General features: G+C 41.8%; 1 long non-coding RNA gene across 1 annotated transcript in view; it reads right to left on the bottom strand.

Annotated features, from left to right (window-relative positions):
- Positions 1 to 18455, bottom strand: part of LOC116399511 (uncharacterized) — a 34680-nt gene extending 16225 nt beyond the window's left edge. Inside the window, exons 1-2 of the long non-coding RNA XR_004213841.1 lie at positions 18023 to 18455; positions 16600 to 16740 (exon numbers count right to left, since the gene is read on the bottom strand). This is a non-coding gene — a long non-coding RNA (uncharacterized LOC116399511). The remainder of the gene's footprint in view (positions 1 to 16599; positions 16741 to 18022) is intronic.
- Positions 18456 to 19330: the final 875 nt, after the last annotated feature.

Here is a 19330-nt window from a genome sequence, read left to right as displayed (position 1 = left end):
GTGAAGCTGGAGAAAAGAAATGTACACAGTCTGTAGCTACACATGATGCCATTGGTCCAGCATTGTTAAGTGTGACTGAACAATGCCTGATATTGAGGCCTGTGAATACTGCTGGGGGGTACAGTATCATGGAATATTGGCCATTGCAGAAAAAGATCGGGGAAAAACACAAGTTTAATAATGAGCAGAAAGAAAAAGGTTGAGAATGTTTACAATTGACCTAATAGTCACTAAAATGCTCTTGTAAATGCTCTTGAATGACATGGCCTTAAAAATTGCACACACACTATAGGACCGTTCGACCATCATCAGCCATTAGTAAGCTGCAACCAGCCACTGTCTCCCAAATAATCTTATTTTGATAGAATATACATTATGGTGACTGCAATTAAAACCTAGTTAGATTGTGTTCTGGAGATAGAGTGTGAATGATAATATTTTAGAATGTCAAAACCCCAAGCCAGCATTATTTGCTGTCAGACCCTGTTCAGTGGAAGAAGCCAAACTTAACTTTGATTCATTTTGGGCCACATTTGCCTTAATTTGCCATCTGTGCTTGTTTAGAAAGGGGTATCTGGACTTAGATGAGAGCGTCCACAAATCTTCCTCAAAGTCCTGCTTTCAAAGTCCTGGAAGGCCCAGAGAGGACGGACATGTGGGGGGTTTCATGTGCGAGCGGTTTCCCTTCACACAAAAGCCAGCAGGCTTTCTCTCGTGGCTTGCTTTCCCTCTCTGACTCAACTGTTGTTTAATCACTAATCATTCATCCATTTTTCACCACACATTTTCATCAGCAACATTTGTATGCATCGTTTAGCAATGACATATAACCAGCAGCTAAAAAGGCAGACCTTTTCTTTTTTTAAAGTGAATGAAAATAGAAGATCTCTTTTAATCACATTATCACATTTAGCTACAACACACACAAACAGAAGCACTGACAAAAGGTCTGCGCTGATGAAATCGACTGGTTTCTATTTCTGAGTTTCAAGGTGAGCACTGCCGTGGAGACATCAGGTGTCTTATTACTTGGCTTAACAGGCTCCCTTATTAAGGATTCTGGTTGGACGCATATTCTCTGAGAATCCTAATTAGTGTGACTTTAACAAAAGACAGAGGATTGTGCCATCTGCCTCACAAAACGAGGATTCCTCACTCACTAATTAAAAACACCTAGGAGAGCAGTTAGGAAGTCATACCTGGTTAGGTTGGCACGGTTAGGGAGTTCTAATAAACATGAACATTTGTAAAACTGCTATAAGTTCCTCTTTTACAATGCCAGGTATTGTTTCTTTAAGAAAACATATGTGTGTGACAAAAACACATCCTCCTGTCAGGTTGTTAGACACCTGAAATAGATCCCAGAATACTACAATACATCCAATACATCAAATTTCAAATATATCACAGCTGAAACATCAATTACACAAGCTCAACACTGGGGTACGTTTACCGGTTACATCTTTTAGTGGTAATACGTCAACGTCCCAGCCACTCGTAGCTAAATAATGACAGGAGCGAGTATAAAAGTCTTCTTATGCAATGAACTGGCCCCGAAATGATTTCACTGAGTGAGGAGCAAATCAAATGTCTGCAAGTCCTTAATTGATAGCTGAGGCAAAAAACTGTTCCACTTGAAAAGATAATTTGTTAGAAATGAATTTGTCACAGAGTGTTTAGTCCTCTGTGCATGTCAAGATAAGCAGGAAGCAAAGAGGGTCAGTCACTATCGGGCCACAACGGCGTCCCATTTCACGCCAATTCTACCTGTATCTAATAGGATGAGAGGAAGGGAACCAGTCCGTATTTTGTTGACAATCAAGTAACACATGGGCATGTGCAACAAGTGCATCGACTATAAACCAAATGGATTTACATATTGCCATAACTATTATCATATTATAATAGCTGTCATGTTGAAAAGCACTTTTCTTTGAGCTATCATTTATACTGGCTTAAAGCTGTCCAGCACACACACACACACACACACACACACACACACACACAGACAAATATATCATCTCTACCATACACTGCGAATGCCCTCCAGACACAGGTTTCATTTGAGCACATTCATTACCTTTTAATTGCCTCTAAATTGCAATGTGACCCATCACATCAATAACACTATCTTTGTAACAGGAGAAATGAACCTCAGCGGGGTTTACACTGTGTACGCACGAGTGTCCGTGTTTGTGTGTTTGTGTGTGTGCGTTGGCATTTCACGTGGAGCCACTTGAATTGGGGAGAAAAGGGTTGTGTGCCGGGTGCAAACAGTCGCTGATGCTCCGTGCCCTCAGCTGGAGTAGTCAGCTGGTTTTGAAAAGGAGCGGCGATTAAGGCGATGAAGGTGAATCAAAACGTGTTTCGATTGAATCCCTTCTGATTACACACTGTTGTGCCCTACCTAAGCTGGCCAGCAATGCTGATCTGAGACATTCCCCCTGACCTTCAGCCTGCTGGCTTAAACCCTGATACAAGAACATTTGATTAAAAACAGCATTACCAATCACCAGGAATCGACCGATATTATATTCGGCATATTCTTACCATAATGCCAGAGAAGATGATATGTCGAAACTGAGTAGAGTCGTACTCCTGAAAATAAACAAACAGCTCTCTCTGGGTGGTGGAGGGAGCTGTGCCGCAAGATGATAATTCCACATAAGCCGGTCTCTGATATACAAGTTCACCTGTATGTGAACTCTTTCAGTGCAAAACAGCTGAGATGCTTCAAATTTCTAAGACTTTTTAAGATATTTGAGCTTGTTGATGTTGGACAGGGAATCAGGAGTACTACTGTTAGTACACAACAAGTAGTGTCGGTAGTGCCACTGCTACTACTGTTACAACTACTGCGAAAACTATTGAGTTAGGTAGACCATTAAAACTGCTGTCCTACTACTACCAACTAGGGGTGGGGCTGAACTCAAAATCCTTGGTTCGGTATGTACCACGAACATACCGTGGCCTTCAGGTGCATTCACAAGTAGTAGGTGTTACCACTCGGATGCTTTAATCAACACACCCAAACATGCCTTTGACAGAAAATACCAATAACTCTATCAATATCATCTCAACTGCACCAATCAGACAAAACAAGAAAGATATGCTGCTGCATTTAAAATTGCATGAAGCCTCTTTGCAGTAGACTGCACAGAACACACTCATATGTACCATATTGTTGGTCTGGGACATGCGATGGTATTGAGCCACGCTTTGACTTTGCTGTTTAAGAGATTTCCCTCAGATTCTGTGACTCATCATTTCTTGTGGGAGGAGAGTTGTTCGTGCCCAACAGCAGAATGTAATTTGGGCAACAGAGTGAATTCTTACGGTTTCAATTACTGGGATCGGGACCATCCTCTCTGAGGCAATGTATCATAAATCGTTTCTATCATGAGAGCAGTTCACTCATTACCTCAAAGCATCATAGAATACAGTTGGAGATATGGCCAACAGTTGCCTTAACACACAAACAGCCCCTGTGCCAAACCAGATCTTGTCATTCACAGTTTAGAGAGACGTAACAAAATTCTCTTTGCTGAAGAAAGCATTGATAGTTAATGATCCAAAAAGTCACAGGAAACATGAAATATGTTCGAGCAGCATCCATTCCCATGCAGGTAACTTCTGGTGCTACAGCCAAACGTGGCGCTGGGTTTACGGTCCCTCAAGCATTCCCTCAAATCAAGCTCCTGCAGCGTCCCACATCAGACATCCACTTTGAACTCTGGCCATGTTGTTCATTACAGCGCCGCAGACCTGTGCTGTGAGCTGCATCCCCATTACCTTTGAGCATTGCTAGCCACAGAATTAATTAAAGTCTAATATAGCCTCGTCTGGAGAATGTGGTGGTCTGAGGTGTTGCTAACAGCAAATCAAGGCCGGAGCACCTTTCCCGGATCTGAGAAAATGACTCTTAACTGTGAGGCACAATTAAGTGGCAGAGCGGCGTTACGTCTGCAGGGAAATCTTCAGTGAAGCTACACTTTCCCACTCAGTCTGTCCGCACTCATATCTCAGCGTTCGTCACGGCGGCGACAGGCAGTTGTTCGGGTTAGGCGTTCTGAGGGATTGCCTCTGTGTAAAGATGCTGGCACCATGATGTAACGCTCCACAAACTGTAACCACAATAGCACTCTGCGACTTTATGGTTTGTGTATTTGAAATTTAGTTTTGATTTTGCATTTCGATTCTGGTGTTAAGAACTAATTGTTGTGAGGCTCTCAACTTCCCAGATATCACCTGTCCAGCGCTGTGTGCAGCAATATAAAATCCTTCCAGTTGGACTATCTTTTATTGAAGCCAAATATTCTGTGGCCCTGGTTCAGTATCCAGATCATCGTCTGTTTGTTACAAACAAACTGATACCCGTCACTTCCTGGGAACTTGAGGCTGTTTTCAGGCGAAGACCTACCAGAGATTTAAATCTGTGACACATCTGTCAATAACAGTCTCTGTTTTTAAAGATTTGTTAAAATAAGTAATCAAATAGGATTTGTTAAAAGGAAATGAAAAACAGACCGAATTACACAAAGCCAAATTCAGTCCAGCAGAAGCTCAGACTGGAGCAGCTGGGAACGTGCATGGCAGAGGTACTGCTGATTTGTCCCTGAGTAGAATAATTTTTCCAAAAATCGCCACTGAAGATAAGGTTCAATCTTAATGCACACAACACCACAACCCAAAAGGCTCATATTTCTTAAACATTTACAAGTTATTATAAAGTTATGAAGGCCAGCTGCTGTATATACATTGTGGTGCACTCACTCGTTGTTGATTGCTGCTTATATACAGCTGCTGGTGGGTAAGCAAGTTTTTTTTTTTCTATTAACTGTGTACTGAAAAGGGGACACTTTTGGGTAATGCTGTAATAAGACAATATCTCGGGACAACCAGGCTGTGCAGCAAGCACCCTCTAGCTTCTGTCATCTCAACTCAAACGTCTTTCCATCCTCTGTGGAACGTTTGATTAAGGAACGGACGTCAATAAGATAATCACAAATCAATGTATCATATTGATTTGTAACTACAAAGGGTGACAAATTTTCTTTTTGATGAAGCAGTTAGTTCACGATTAAACTGACTACTTCACTTGTTCTTTGTGTGGATTGCTTACATTAAACTACAGGATTAGATTTCTCAATCCTAAATTCAGAGTTAAAAAATAAAAAATAAAAGTCAACAATGATGTCCCTATTCCACACAACACCAACTTTATATTATCCTGTAAGTATAGGTCTACTGTTTTTGCAATGAGTATACAAAGAGTCAACATACCTTCTTGTTTTATTCTAAGAAATGATACAATAGGTGCACCGTCAGACGTGGATCAAGCTGTAATATTTTTTTAATTATTTATTTATTTTAGATCATTTTAGATCTCTTACTAACATCTGGAATTTATTTATAATCTTTGTACCTATGAGTCGCTCTTCCACTCTTTTGCGTGAAACCCTGCGGGAACATAGTTTTGTCAGTTTTCAAGTGTGAACACACAACATACTCTAAACATGCTTCGAATTAGTATGTTGTGTGGATTTGTCCCACAGCTCAGATCTTACAGCTACAGGAGTTGAGAAATTTGTTATTTTCTAATAGTGCTTTCATAAATGGGGGGAAAAAACTGGTTGGTTGAAGCACTGTATGCTCTTGCCAGAATTATCAGACACTACTGTGAATTAGTTGGCCTTAAATGATTAACCTCATGCTAATATGTAACTTTCCAAAATTACATCCAAGACCTGCAATATCCAGATGGCTCATACGGATAAAAACAAATGTGCGAACACATTTATTTAATGAAAGATAATACCACTGTCTGAATTTTACAGAGAGACAAGTACTTTGAAATCAAAGCATCAACAGCCACACACTGAAACCACATGACATAGGTCACATACATTTCCAGTCCAAGTCCTTCAACTGGCTCATGCTCTCCTACAGCAGCTGATTAGAAGTTTAAGGAAGGACTTTGTCTGAAAGCCGCAGCCCTGTTATCTATGACGTAGTGGACTCATCAAAGCCCTCCGAGCTCTTTGAAGGTACCTTGTTCAGCTCATCCCAAACTCTTTGCAAGATACAGCGCTGACAACAAGATACAAATATTTCAATCACCTCCCTCCCCTATGAAACAGTGCAGGCATCATGTAGGGATTTAGGTATTTAGATCAATAATAAAGAGCTGAAAAGTGTTATACATGAGTAGAGTACTCCGAACATTCACTTCTGTCTTTAAAATGATGTGTGACTGTGTGTGAATACGGTGCTAGTTGGCTTGATGGAAAACGAGTAATTTGGGCCGCTTCCTTCTGGGATTACTTCACAGAAAATGTAGAGAATTGTAGCTCGGAGACACTTTCTGCCCCATGTGGAGGTGTTGATTACCTTCGCACTCCTGTTAGTATGTAATTCACTTTTGTCAGGCCCTCAGGTATTAACTAGATGGTCTAATATTTCCATCTTTACTGCTTCAGCCTCTTGCACACTTAATCACTGTGGGCAGTACTCCCTTTCTATATCCAGCCGCTCTTATAATTCCTCTGAAATCACAATTTGACTGCCTTTGCCTCTGCCTGAACTATGTTTAGCTATAGTTCACTGGTTATTTATGGTTACTTACAAGATAGCCCCAGCCCCAGCCCCCCCCCCACTTACATCGACACCATGACTAAGTAGGCAGCTAAATATTTGATTCATCTAGCATTCTTCTCATCATCTAAGTCTGGGGGAGAAAAAAATGCAGTGCCGGTATCAGGAATCATCCATGATCCAGGAAGAGTGATAAAAAGGAGGCTATATATAGATGATGAATTACTATCCCAAGGAAAAACAGCTTTTTGAATATTTCATGGGACAGACTTTCACTTTTCTGGTGGAGAGAAAGAAGAATTCCCTACATTAGTCAAGAAAAGTTCAAATATAGATCAGTGAATTACTTTATCGCCCTTGTAATGTGCCTTCTATAGATCCAGTAACTCAGTAGAGATGTAGTCCGAGTCACACACACACACACACACACACACACTCACAGTGTACCTTCTTCTTTTACGTATCCCTGTATGTCCCTCAAACGGAAGTAAAGACTTCACTTTGTGGATTGAAATGGCAGCGAGTTTTGTGGCAAAACATCAAAAGCAAACAGGTGTTCAGAAATCTGCTGCCGCTTGGCTCAGGGCCTAATTTGCATAACACACAGCATTACCATTTTCACTGAATATTCAGCCCTTTTTTTTGCAAGCACCCGCTTGGTCGGTCTTGTTAAGTCATTCAAATGAAATTGTAAAAAATGCAGAACGGTGGTGCGTCCAAGACAGTGCAGTGTCCTACATGTAGGCAGCATATGGTTTTGGGAATACCGCTCATTCAAGTGCTTGATTGATTGTTGCACCATTGCCACGCGGCTGTCAATCACACTTTTGCTCCACTGAATGAGACCACCAGACTCAAAACAATTGCAGATATTAATATTCATGATTTCCACTACCGCACTGACTGCTGGGTTCCATGTGAATGTCAGGATAACTTACAGTTTGACTTTGTTGTACTGCGAGCTACTCCTATTACAGTTGCTTGCTGTTATTCATGCTATTGTAATTAATTACCACACCGCCGGTGGCAGCAATTGCCGATGGTAACCTATGTTATTTGTCAAAACATGTTAGACTCATGTTTTGTCATGTTTTTTTCAAAATATATTCCAAAATATTGCCGCCTGTTTGAAATACCAGATGGAAGGGTGGAGGGAATAGTTGCTTGTTGGATATTACACAGGAACACACGCCTGATGGAAATTCCAGTCCGGTATAGTTGCCTGCCAGTGCACACAGCATGGCATGAGGCAACCTGTGACAGCAAAAAAAAAAAAAAAAAGCCCTCTGTCAGCTCCCATGATTACACAGTACTGCAATTATGCATCCCTCTGAACTGTGTAATGCTTTCTCTGCAGCCTTGTTAAAGCCCAATACAAGTCACAATAAAGAAGAGTTGACGCAGGAGGAGCCTCCTCTCCTTCACTGGTGTGTCGGTCGGTGGAAGGCGCTTTGCAATTCACCAGGTGGGCAACAGCTGGAGGAGGCTGTTTGATTAAAACAGCTCCCGACTTCCACCGAACACTGCCGTCTCTCCGTGAATATCTGGCCAGACCGCTCTATGCGCGGGCGGCCAACATATGGGCCACGTGCTGGCTCGTATGATACAGCATGAGGTAACCTGTTAATGCCCACTCCCCAGTCATTCTGGGCGAATAAGGGTAACGCCGTCTTGCGCTGCATTTTCTACGTACGAAATGAGGTGATGATAGACTATGATAATCTGCAATTTCATAAACAACATCAAGGCCCCCAAAAGGCTGCATTTCTTGCCAGTCGGTGATTAACATTCACTCAAGAGGCATTTACCATTATCCATAACAGGATGTATTGCACTCTAAGCACCACGGAAGCCAAATGTGTCTCCATTCTTCTTTAGATTTAACTCAGCAGAAACAAAACTGGAAAATGACAAAAAAATTACAATATTTTCAAATTGTTATATCAAAGCAAACACCAAAAAAAATTATGGAGTCAATTTCAATAGCTACCCAGTTTATTATCAATTACTACACTATTGTGGGTATCATATGAATCTATAAGTCTTAAAATAGGGCCTTGATGGATGACAAAAAACTATTCAGAAATAGTTTTACAGTGTATTGAGAAGGAAGCTATGAATATGCTGACCAGATGTCTCGGTTGGTCCTCGATTGTCCTGGTTTCAAGCTGGGTGTCCCGGGCCCCGGCAAATATCTGTAACACTAAAATGTCCCGGCTTTCATCAATCACAAATTGTCCCCGTTTTCAAAACGATTAAAGTAATGATAATAATAATATTGTGCCATTATACATAGACGTTTATCGTGTTCAGTCCCACTCGTTATTCTCTAACCCTCTATGAAAGCGTAAAGAAAGCCCCACGCGTCTGAATACTGAATTGTCTGTATCTGTGTCAGTACACTAACGGCTAGCTGTCATGCCCAAGAGAAAGTCGTTATTTTCTAAAGAGCTCTGGGAGGCTTACTCCTTTCTTCGTAAAGCACCCGGCAACAATATGCGGCGTTCTGCAGCCGCAAGAGTACATTCTTGGTCGCATGCAGTGGAAATAATGAAATACAAGATCATGTTACGACAGCCAGATAGCAATTTGGAAAAGTTGGCGGAGAATGTGTCACAGCCATTTAGGCAGCACTGACAAATACCTTGTGTTTTCTTTTAAAGATATCTGACAATCAACACAACACAAAGTTACAATAAACTATATTTTGGTAGATTTTGGGTGCCAAAATATAATTTGTCATCTGCTGAGGCGCTGTCCATGGTGCTGAAAGGTGCGCTCGGTAGGGATGTTTAGCGCTGAAATAATTGGCCCCAATCCTGATGATAACGGTTCTTAATAGTTCTGGTTTCAGGGGTTTGACAATATAGTCACCCTAGCCTATAAATCAACACTGTTCCCTTAATGAGAAGTTCTTCATTGTACAGTTATGTCAAAACAGCAGCTTTTGAAATTATGTAACAGGCTGGATACAAACACAAATAAATCAGAGATAGTTTGTGATGGCAGTGACTCTACTCTGTTCACTGCCTTTAGCTACTTTACCTTATCGCTGGCCAGCAAAAAAAAAAAGCAAAAGCATTTGGAAGGAAAAGTACTGTCGCCTCGAATGGTTGACATGGGAATTGCCGCAAGACCCATAGAGACAAATGTTATCCATCACATTGATTAAATTCCTCTTAGCTGGTGTCCTTGGCTAAGTAACGGCCGTGGCGCTAACAGCAGACCCGTGGAGAGTTGGTGGATTAATTAGAATCGTACCAAACGGCCAGTCTTGTAGAAGTCAATCTGTTACTAGTTACATCTCCACCTTTCCTCCTGTGCCTCCCGTGTCCAGTGATTGTTTTAATACCTTAATGTGATAAATTGTCTCTTTCTGTAGAACACTGGACCCGTCTATGTCTCATGTAATTTGTTTTTAAGATATTGGTATGATAGGTTTATGGATGTTTAGTTTGTGAAGAAAAATTCTGAATTTGTCCATGTGGAGAGCTTGCTCGTGGAAAAAGTCTATTGGAGCTTCAGCTATTTGTAGATAGCAGTAAGTAGGACAACATCTATGTAAGTCTCTGCAAAGCCCCCTCTTGCCACATTCACTCTGGCTTTCCATTCAATATCAAGATATTATTTAGCTAACCTATCAACTAAAACTACAGCAAAACCATCGAGTGCATTCATGAACGATTCAATGCACCGTGCAGAGGGAGGTTAATGGAACCGTGTTTTTTCTTCTGTAGCAGAAGCAACAAATCTGGCCAGAAATTGGCCTACCTTTGAAAACAAGTAATCTTTGAGTCATTGTTGTTGTTGATCTACAATCCTAAGAAAGTATTATGGTCATTTTGTTCAATTATGGACTGGAACCATATTTATTGCCCTTTTGAGCTATAATTTTCTTCCATTATCTATGTACCTTGGAGAGGTTTGCTGAGCATGCAGCCTCATTTCAGTGTTGCACACAAACTAGCTTAGTTACACATTCACCCTGCACAAGCACAGTCTTCTACTCTTAGCCACTAACAAGCTAACAGGAGTTAGCTGCCTAGCTCTAAAGCACGTCAAAGATATGTAATGGTAGGGGGAACTGATATGCACCGATTCACTCAGATATTTTGCCAATTCCCATCTGAACTGACTAAACTGTTATAATAACTATTACATTACAAAAATGATACCAACCAATATTTCCAAAGACTGACCTTTGATGTATATAACAGGGAGTTTCTATTATTCAAAGTTATGCTACTACACACAGGAGAGCTTGGTCACAGGTCCTGTGGTGACATGCAATCAGCTGCTGTTAATTAATCTTATTCATATTTTCTGGAAGAGTTCAAAGAAAAGATTTCCTTTACACGATTAGTCTTCACTGGGTGTGCCAACTCTACGCTAGTATTCCAAAGGCACATCTTATCACAACCCCAATCTCCATCTGAAGTGCCCTCAGGTTACGTTCATATTGAATTAGCTCACATCAAAGCGATACCACATGACAAGCCTTTTAAGATTAAATGCTCTTTTAATTCTCTGATTACAAACAATTTACTCCATTGGGACACTGTTACAAAGATGAAAAATGATAGCGATACTATTTGTCACTGAAAGGAAATCATATGAAAACAACACATTTGAGTGGAATGAAAGACGAAGATGAGAGCTGGCACAGTGCACTCTCACATGCCTGTGGTTCAAAGAATTTAATCAAAAATTTTACAGCTACCATTTAAAGCAGGCAGCAGAGTTCCAGCAAACGACAGCACACGACGTGTTCATAGGTTTTGAACACATTCCAAATGGCTTCAGAAGACGGCTTTGTGGCTGCGTTTCTGCATGTTAGTACCTTAAGTACACGTCTTAAACATCTCAGTGGAGTCGAAGACAAACAAGGACACCAAGGTCGGCATCAAATAAGATACCAGAGCCAGAAACCCCCCTGCCTTGATTTATGATCGTTAAAGGAAAGGATTTGTAGAAAATCATGGGCTAACCGCCCTTTGGAAAAGGCTAATGGTATTAGCTGCCTATGAGAAACAAATGCAGGTGGAGGCTAACATGACATGCCAGTGTTGTCCTCAGAAGATGGATCACTTAGCTGTCTAATCATGGATTTGGTATGAGCCTTGAATATTTGTCAGAGTTGGTTATACCACGAGTCACTTGGGCGGTCGCATCAGTTGTTGCAGGCATTCAGTGAGATTGATTCATTTTAAAGGGAGAATTGGGCTCCACCAGTCACCTAATATTGATCGATGGGACAGTTTGGGGAAAGCCGAAGAAAAGAGCCCAGACAGATTATTATGGATGAATATTTTTCTGATGCTGCCGTCATTGGAGACCAACGACTGAGGCACTTACACGCGTACATTTTAAGAACAAAAACTTACTCTGGATTTGCTAAGTACCATATAAAAGGCCCTGTCTCCTTTAGCTATTCTCCTCCCTCCTTGTCATTAACCTGCCAATCAGAGTTAGGGAGTGGCTTGGGATCCAATCAATCAAGCTGATTGGGAGTGTCAGGAAGTAGCTGCTTTAAGCAGCCAGAGGTTGCGCCTGTTGCAAACACCATTTAACCGACACAGCATGTTTAGGCAGCATGATAATTAGGGCAAAGTCCTTGCTCATCTCCTCTCTTAAGCTTCTCACTCAATATAACTTAAACTGCAAATGGCACAGACTCTGGTGCTACTATTATGGGTTTCAAATGCCAACACTGATGCTGTACTTTTCAAATATTAAATAAATAGTCTTCTTCGATACAACATGATGTTCATTTAGTAAATGATGGTCCCTTTTACAGTAAAATAGCCATTAAACTTTGTATGCTTTAGGGCGGGCTTACTGTGTTTGACAGGTTGACCGCTACCAGAGCCGTATACGGTGTCTCTACGTCACTCCTCCACATTGCAAATATGGTAACTTCTGTTCATTGGTGGCGAAAAAATCAACATGGCGACGGTCGTATTCCAAGAGGGAGACGGGGAAATCACCGACCTCGAGGCTTCATAACGGCAGTCCACAAATCAATGGATGACGTCACGATGACTATGCCCACTTCTTATATACAGTCTATGCATGAAACCAGATTTGATCAAAATGCAGCACAGTGATGATGACATGACAGCCATTTCATATACCAGGTATAATATATTGCTGCACTGCTGATGCGCATTCAAATCGCGATGAACCCGTTCATATGAGTCAGCCGTCACCATGTCACACTAAAGAATCCAGTCTTTTTTTATGTATGCATTACCCCCAAAAGCCCAAAAAGACCATTATTAATATCATTATTATTATTATGAGGTATTCTCAGACAGATAGCACTGTTTGTAGAGGGTGTGTGTGTGTGTGCGCTGTCCCGGATACTGAAACACAGTGGAGGACATCGATAAAACAGACGAGCAAATTTGTTTTTTTGGTTTATGGCAGTTATTTATTTGATGTGATGATTGCATATTTTGTAGCCGTGGGATGCTTTCTGCATCAAGACGTAATGGCAGTGGGTTTATTTTTTTACTCCAATACAACCTGCCACGAGAGAGAAAACTAAATCCATTTCTCTTACTGACTGGATGACCGAGTGAAGGGTGAGAGGCAACTGATGAAGGCGGTTCTCTCCCTCTCTCTTTGAATATTGTTGAATATTTGCATGACTTCAGTGGGACACTTGAAAATCTTTCTCTGAAACACCTCAATGTTTTCGTGCACGATAGAGACTGGATCACATGGAATCTAATAATGCACCAATATAGCCTGATGCAAATACACTTTACCACCACAGATACTGGTATACTACACATATAGCCTGTATCCCAAGAAAGGGGAAACACTATAAGTTCAAACACTAAGTTTAAATTATTTTATCAATTGATGTTTTTTATAATATCAGGCACGCAATGTGCATGAATACTACTAATAAAAAAAATAAATACATAGGCCTATATTTAAAACAATGTCTGCATTTAAAGCACTTTATTTTCCTCGGCAGACTCCCCAGCAGGCTACTTTTTCCCACTGGCTATGCTGCAGTAGCTGATCGTTGAAAATGGTCGACCTGACACCAATTCCACACAGAATCATTAAGCATAGGTGTACAGCATGAAAGCAGCCTGTGAGCCATGACAGATAAAAACATTAAAAAAAAAAAAACATTAAATGTCCAGATCAATCATTTTACACGCATACGCGACTGAAACTCACATGTTGTTTCTGGGGGAGCTCAGGCTCTCCTGTAATTGGAGCACTGGTTCAAGCAGGCCCAACCATCGTATTGACACAAGTAGTAACAGACAAAGTATGCCAGCAGTAAAGCTGTAACTAATAATGTATGTTAAAATCAAAATAACCTAAAAAACAATTTAGCTTAAAAATGTAGGCTTTCACTTCTCTGCTTTTTATTTTAGCAAATAGTATGATGGGAGTAGGGCACGCTCAATGTAAGCAGCAAATGTTACATGGCAAACCTGGGTAGATCAGTCCGAGCATGTAAACCACTAATATTCACAAAGGACAGCTGCTCCAATGGCCACAGGGATTTGCACAATAAATGACATCCTCATTGCAAGGAATGAATCAGCCTTGGTATTACTATTGCATTACTTATGTACAGTATATGGGTTTAATGTAACAGGTTGTATATGGACCCAAATGCAACACAGGATTCCAGAGATCTTTGGCTTTTATTGCTAACTTCAAATATAGCAGGCAGAGTTCAAACAGGGTCAGGATCAGAAGGCTGGTGGGTTTACCGGGAGTCAGGCAAGGCAGGTAAAACAGGGGCAGGCAGGGTTTCCAGATACGGCAGGCAGAGTTAATCAAGATCAGAAGGGGGGTGGGTTTACCGGGAGTCAGGCAAGGCGGGTAGAACAGGGGCAGGCAGGATCGGTAACAGGAGAGCAGTCCGTGAGAGTGTGCTGGAGAGTCTGGCATAGAACCGAAGAACAATCTGGCAAATGTGTCTGGGAGGCAGGAGTCTATATAGGGGCTTGATTACTGATCAGAGGCAGGTGAGTGAACAGGTGAAGGGAGTTTAGACTAATGAGGAGGGAGTGACTGACAATAAGAGTGAGGAGGGTGTGGAGCTGAACTGTGACAGAACCCCCCCTTAAGGGACGGCTCTCGACGTCCCAAAAACAACCACAACCAAGCCGGGTGGGCGGAGGGGGCCTGGAGGAGGGCTAATATTCCTCCGACATCTCCATCCTCTCCTCATCATCATCATCGGTGGGTGAGTTGTCCGGGCCAGAAGATGGCTCCTCTTCATCCTCCCTAACGTCTGAAGCTACAGATGGAAGAGAGGGAACAGAGTCTAGCTGGGTAGCCCCAGTGGGCACAGGATCCTTGGAGGGCTGGTCAGGATGGCGGCGGTGAAACTCCCTGATGAGAGGGGCATCCAAAACGTGTCGAGCTGGGACCCAGGATCTTTCTTCTGGACCGTAGCCCTCCCAGTCGACCAGGTATTGCAGGCCTCTCCCACGGCGGCGGGAATGAAGCAGGTGGCGAACCGTGTAGGTAAGCCCTCCATCGATGAATCGAGGTGGTGGCGGAGGCTGTACAGCAGGAACCAGTGGGCACTCTCGAACCGGCTTCAACTTGGAGACGTGGAATGACGGGTGGACCCACATGGTCCGGGGCAGCTTGAGCCTCACTGCTGCTGGATTGATGACCTTCAGGATCTCGAATGGCCCAATGAACCTGGGTGCCAACTTCTTAGACTCTACCCGCAAGGGTAGGTCCTGGGTCGATAGCCACACCTTCTGACCAGCCTGGTAGATGGGGGCTTTGGAGCGACGCCGGTTGGCCGCTGTGGAGTACCGGTTGGCTGATCGGAGGAGCGCAACTCTGGCCTCGGTCCAGGTACGGCGGCAGCGGCGGACAAAGGCTTGGGCAGAGAACCTCTTTCTCCAGGGCCGAAAACAGTGGCGGTTGAAAACCGTAGGCGCACTGAAACGGGGACATTCCAGTGGCAGAGCTGGTCAGGGTGTTGGGAGTGTACTCCACCCACAGGAGCTGCTGGGACCAGGACGATGGATGCTTGGAGACCAAGCACCGTAGAGCCGTCTCCATCTCCTGGTTCTTGCGCTCAGTCTGGCTGTTAGATTGCGGGTGGTATCCAGATGACAGGCTGGCTGTGGCCCCGATGAGTGTGCAGAAGTCCCTCCAGAACACGGATGTAAACTGAGGTCCCCGGTCAGAAACCACGTCAGTGGGGAGACCATGGAGCCGGAAGACATGCAGCAGGACCAGCTCAGCAGTCTCTTTAGCCGAGGGGAGCTTGATCAGAGGCAGGTGAGTGAACAGGTGAAGGGAGTTTAGACTAATGAGGAGGGAGTGACTGACAATAAGAGTGAGGAGGGTGTGGAGCTGAACTGCGACATTTAATGGTCACATCACTTCATATTGCTGTCCAGTTTTCATATGACTGTGCTTGAAATATCTACGTCTTTGATTTGAAAGTCATAAATAAATACCACCAAACCACAAAATGGGTTCATAGATGAAAACAATGCAGAATGTTTTTAAGTGCTGTCTTAAGCACTGGAGCTTGATTTCTTCTCTTATCACAGTTAGGCTCTAAATGGTTTAATACTTTCAACAATAATATAACAAGTTATGAGCAGAGCTTACAGCCAGAGAGAGCAAGTTTGCATTGATTACCAGAGTGGCCAGCTTGAGTAGAGAATATGACCCGAGCCCCTACCATCTCTCCATCACTCCTCGCTCCCCTCTCGGCTGAGCCAGTGCTGTCTGTCTCCCGGAGCTGTCAATAGAGCCTGATGGGCCTTTTAGACACTTATCAATATTTAACCAGCCTCCCCCATTGACTCAGCAATTACTGCCTAATTGATTTGAGATTGATTATCATCAGCACCATAATGGCAGTGTCGGTCAGCTGCAAGTGCTGATAGAAATCCTTGTTGTAAATTAAATGTTCTTTTTATGTTGCCAGTTTGTGACGTAGTGGAGTGTGTTTGTGTGTGCGTAAAGAACGGAAAGTGACTGTACCATGTCATGGTAGAAACTCCCAGACTTCTCGGCTGCTCCCAGGAACAAATCCTCTTGCTTCAGTGAAAAGAAGGGTGCAGCTTTCAGCTCAAACTGGTGTGTACACACTCTGATGTGTTGTCCATGTCTTCCTTGGCCAGACTGAAACAAAGACGCACATTTACATCAGAAAAGTTAGTAAGTGAGGCTGTCATTGTGAAGCAAAACACACTTTTGTGGCCTTAAATTCTTAATCTGAACAATATTAACCTAAACAGTTTGAGTTGATATGGCTCATGTTTGTGCTTTTTTTAATAATAATTTGTATAAGTCTATTTTGCTAGCAAACTAACCATAGCACCTGATTAGCTGACCATCACTTTTGTCTAATAAACACATTCTAGGTTTCGTAAGCATTGACTACAACAATTGCTGCAAGTTTGTGTCACAGGCTTTCAGTTAGAAATCTAGTCTAAACCTAGACTGAGATTAATCAAGTGATGCCCCATGAGTCATTTTCTCAGACTAGACAAAGCCCCCTCCAGAGTGAAATGTATTGAAATGAATGAATGAAATTGTTTAAAACAAATAATGGAAAGGGTTTGAAAACTAGATTGAGCATCAGAAAACACAGAGAGTTTGAAAAACACTTCTGTGTATCAATAACTGAAGTGGACGAGTCATCCTTTGCTTGATATGGAGGATGGGATGTCCCAATGTCTGCTCCAAATATATGATTGATAAACATACAAGCATTTTCTGCTCACATCATTACAGTGTGGAGTGATCCCACGATCAACTGAAATTAAATGATTGGGCTATTTCACATCCTTTTACAGAAACGCAAAGCTGCATCTTTTCACTTGTAAGGGCTGCGAAAGAGCTCTTTCTTTTTAAGCCAAAATACTGTATAGTTGATGCCAGTAACACTAATTAAAGCTTTTTACACTGCGCGCGTGCGCGTGCGTGTGTGTGTGTGTGTGCGTGTGCGTGTGTGTGTGAGAGTAGCCATCAAATTCATTCCACTCTCTCCAACGCTTTGGATGTGTCTCTCATGTTACTTTTGAAATATTTGAGACGTCATGACTGCTAACATTCGTCATTTCAGCAAAAATGGCTTTCACTTCCCAAATCCTTCGTGAAACGCTGCGGAAGTGTAGAATGAATCAATAGGCTGTGCAAGAAATTGGTATCTCATTGATTTTTGGTGCAGAAGCCACTGATGGTGGCAATTTTAGTTCGTTTTCTTCGGTCAGAATCACTCTAGAGAAAGATCGGGCAATATTAAACTATATTTATAGACTAGATTGATTAACAATGATAATAATTGATAATGAAAAAAACTGTCGCAATTGCATCACTAAATGAACTGTCCCTTTTAATTTATAGGTATTAGGTTAACGTTAATATTGCGCTCCACCACTCTTCCAAAACGGCACTGTACCTGACACATCCTGATGTTGGCTGACTTCAAGGCAAACGCTATAACACACTCTCACTCATGTGTAAACACACTTCTGTGCTGTCATGTACCTGGATGAAAAATGTAAGACAAAATGGACAATACAGAACCATTTTCACCAAACATAAAAATCTCTTAGAACTTGTTGCTAATTTAACTGAAGTGTTTCACCTGGTAAGCCAGCTGGTGTTTTGAAACCATCTTTAAAGTCCTTCCTTTTAGCCGATGCTCTCCATCTAAAACCTTTCTTCAGAGGAGACTGCCACTGCAAGCAATGAGCCAAACCCAAAGTGAAGCATTATTTATATGGGCCAATATAAATTAGCTCACTAACCAGCGAACAGTTTACAGTGTAACTACATAAAGCAAGTTCAAAGATATCAAATTCAACTCAACAAAATAAGCAATTAACAGCAAAGTGGGCCCGGGCACTGCCACTGAAATGTTTCTCTATTTAGCTGCACATTTCATGGTATTTTGGCTAACAGTGTAACGTTAGCTACAACTGTACATTTAAACCAACACCCACAAAAGCAGTCATGTTTCTAAGCAAATTAACGAATTCACGGATAACGTTAATAAGCATCTTTTACTCCACTATACTGTAGTCAGGCCTACTAATTACTAGTAAATACAATACAGTATGATACAGTGTTTAACAACCATTTTTTAAAGTGGTTGGATTTAACTCCATTTCATCCAGCTGGCTTACATGCATCAATAATTCACCCATGTAATATATATTAAGTAACTCTCTAAAAGGGGCCAGCATGAGTTCCTCTGTGTGTCAGTAAGACATGCTGCACCATGCAGGACCCTGGACCAGACATGCATGTAATCTGGTCATAATTACTTACACCTGTGCTTTGCTGTGTGGGAAAAAAAGGGGTCTGTAGGGTAAAAATAACAACACCAGCCAGCAACAGCAAAATAAATGTACGTATATAATTATATAATATAATTAATTGTATATAATTATAATATTAATATTAGCTAGAAAATATTCACTGATGAATCATTTTGTAGTTATCATGATGTTATTAGCTGTTATCATAAGCTGCTCAATGGCTCAATGACTAAATGCATTAATATATGAATATATAATACAGTCTAAACGCTAATGAAAACACTGGAATGGACATTTAAAAAAAAAAAATTAGGAAGTCAAATATATTTACCAATCTTAAATCAATTAAACAAGTAAAATTGAAGACATTCCACCAAAGAGCTCAAATTATAAGACAAAACAAGAACCTGGCAGTTCTCCAAAGCCTTACTGTGCTCATGGGG

Source organism: Anarrhichthys ocellatus, unplaced genomic scaffold, assembly GCF_004355925.1.
Source record: "Anarrhichthys ocellatus isolate YVR2014 unplaced genomic scaffold, GSC_Weel_1.0 scaffold113, whole genome shotgun sequence".
Classification (NCBI taxonomy): Eukaryota; Metazoa; Chordata; class Actinopteri; order Perciformes; family Anarhichadidae; genus Anarrhichthys; species Anarrhichthys ocellatus.
This window is presented reverse-complemented; position numbering and strand designations above follow the sequence as displayed.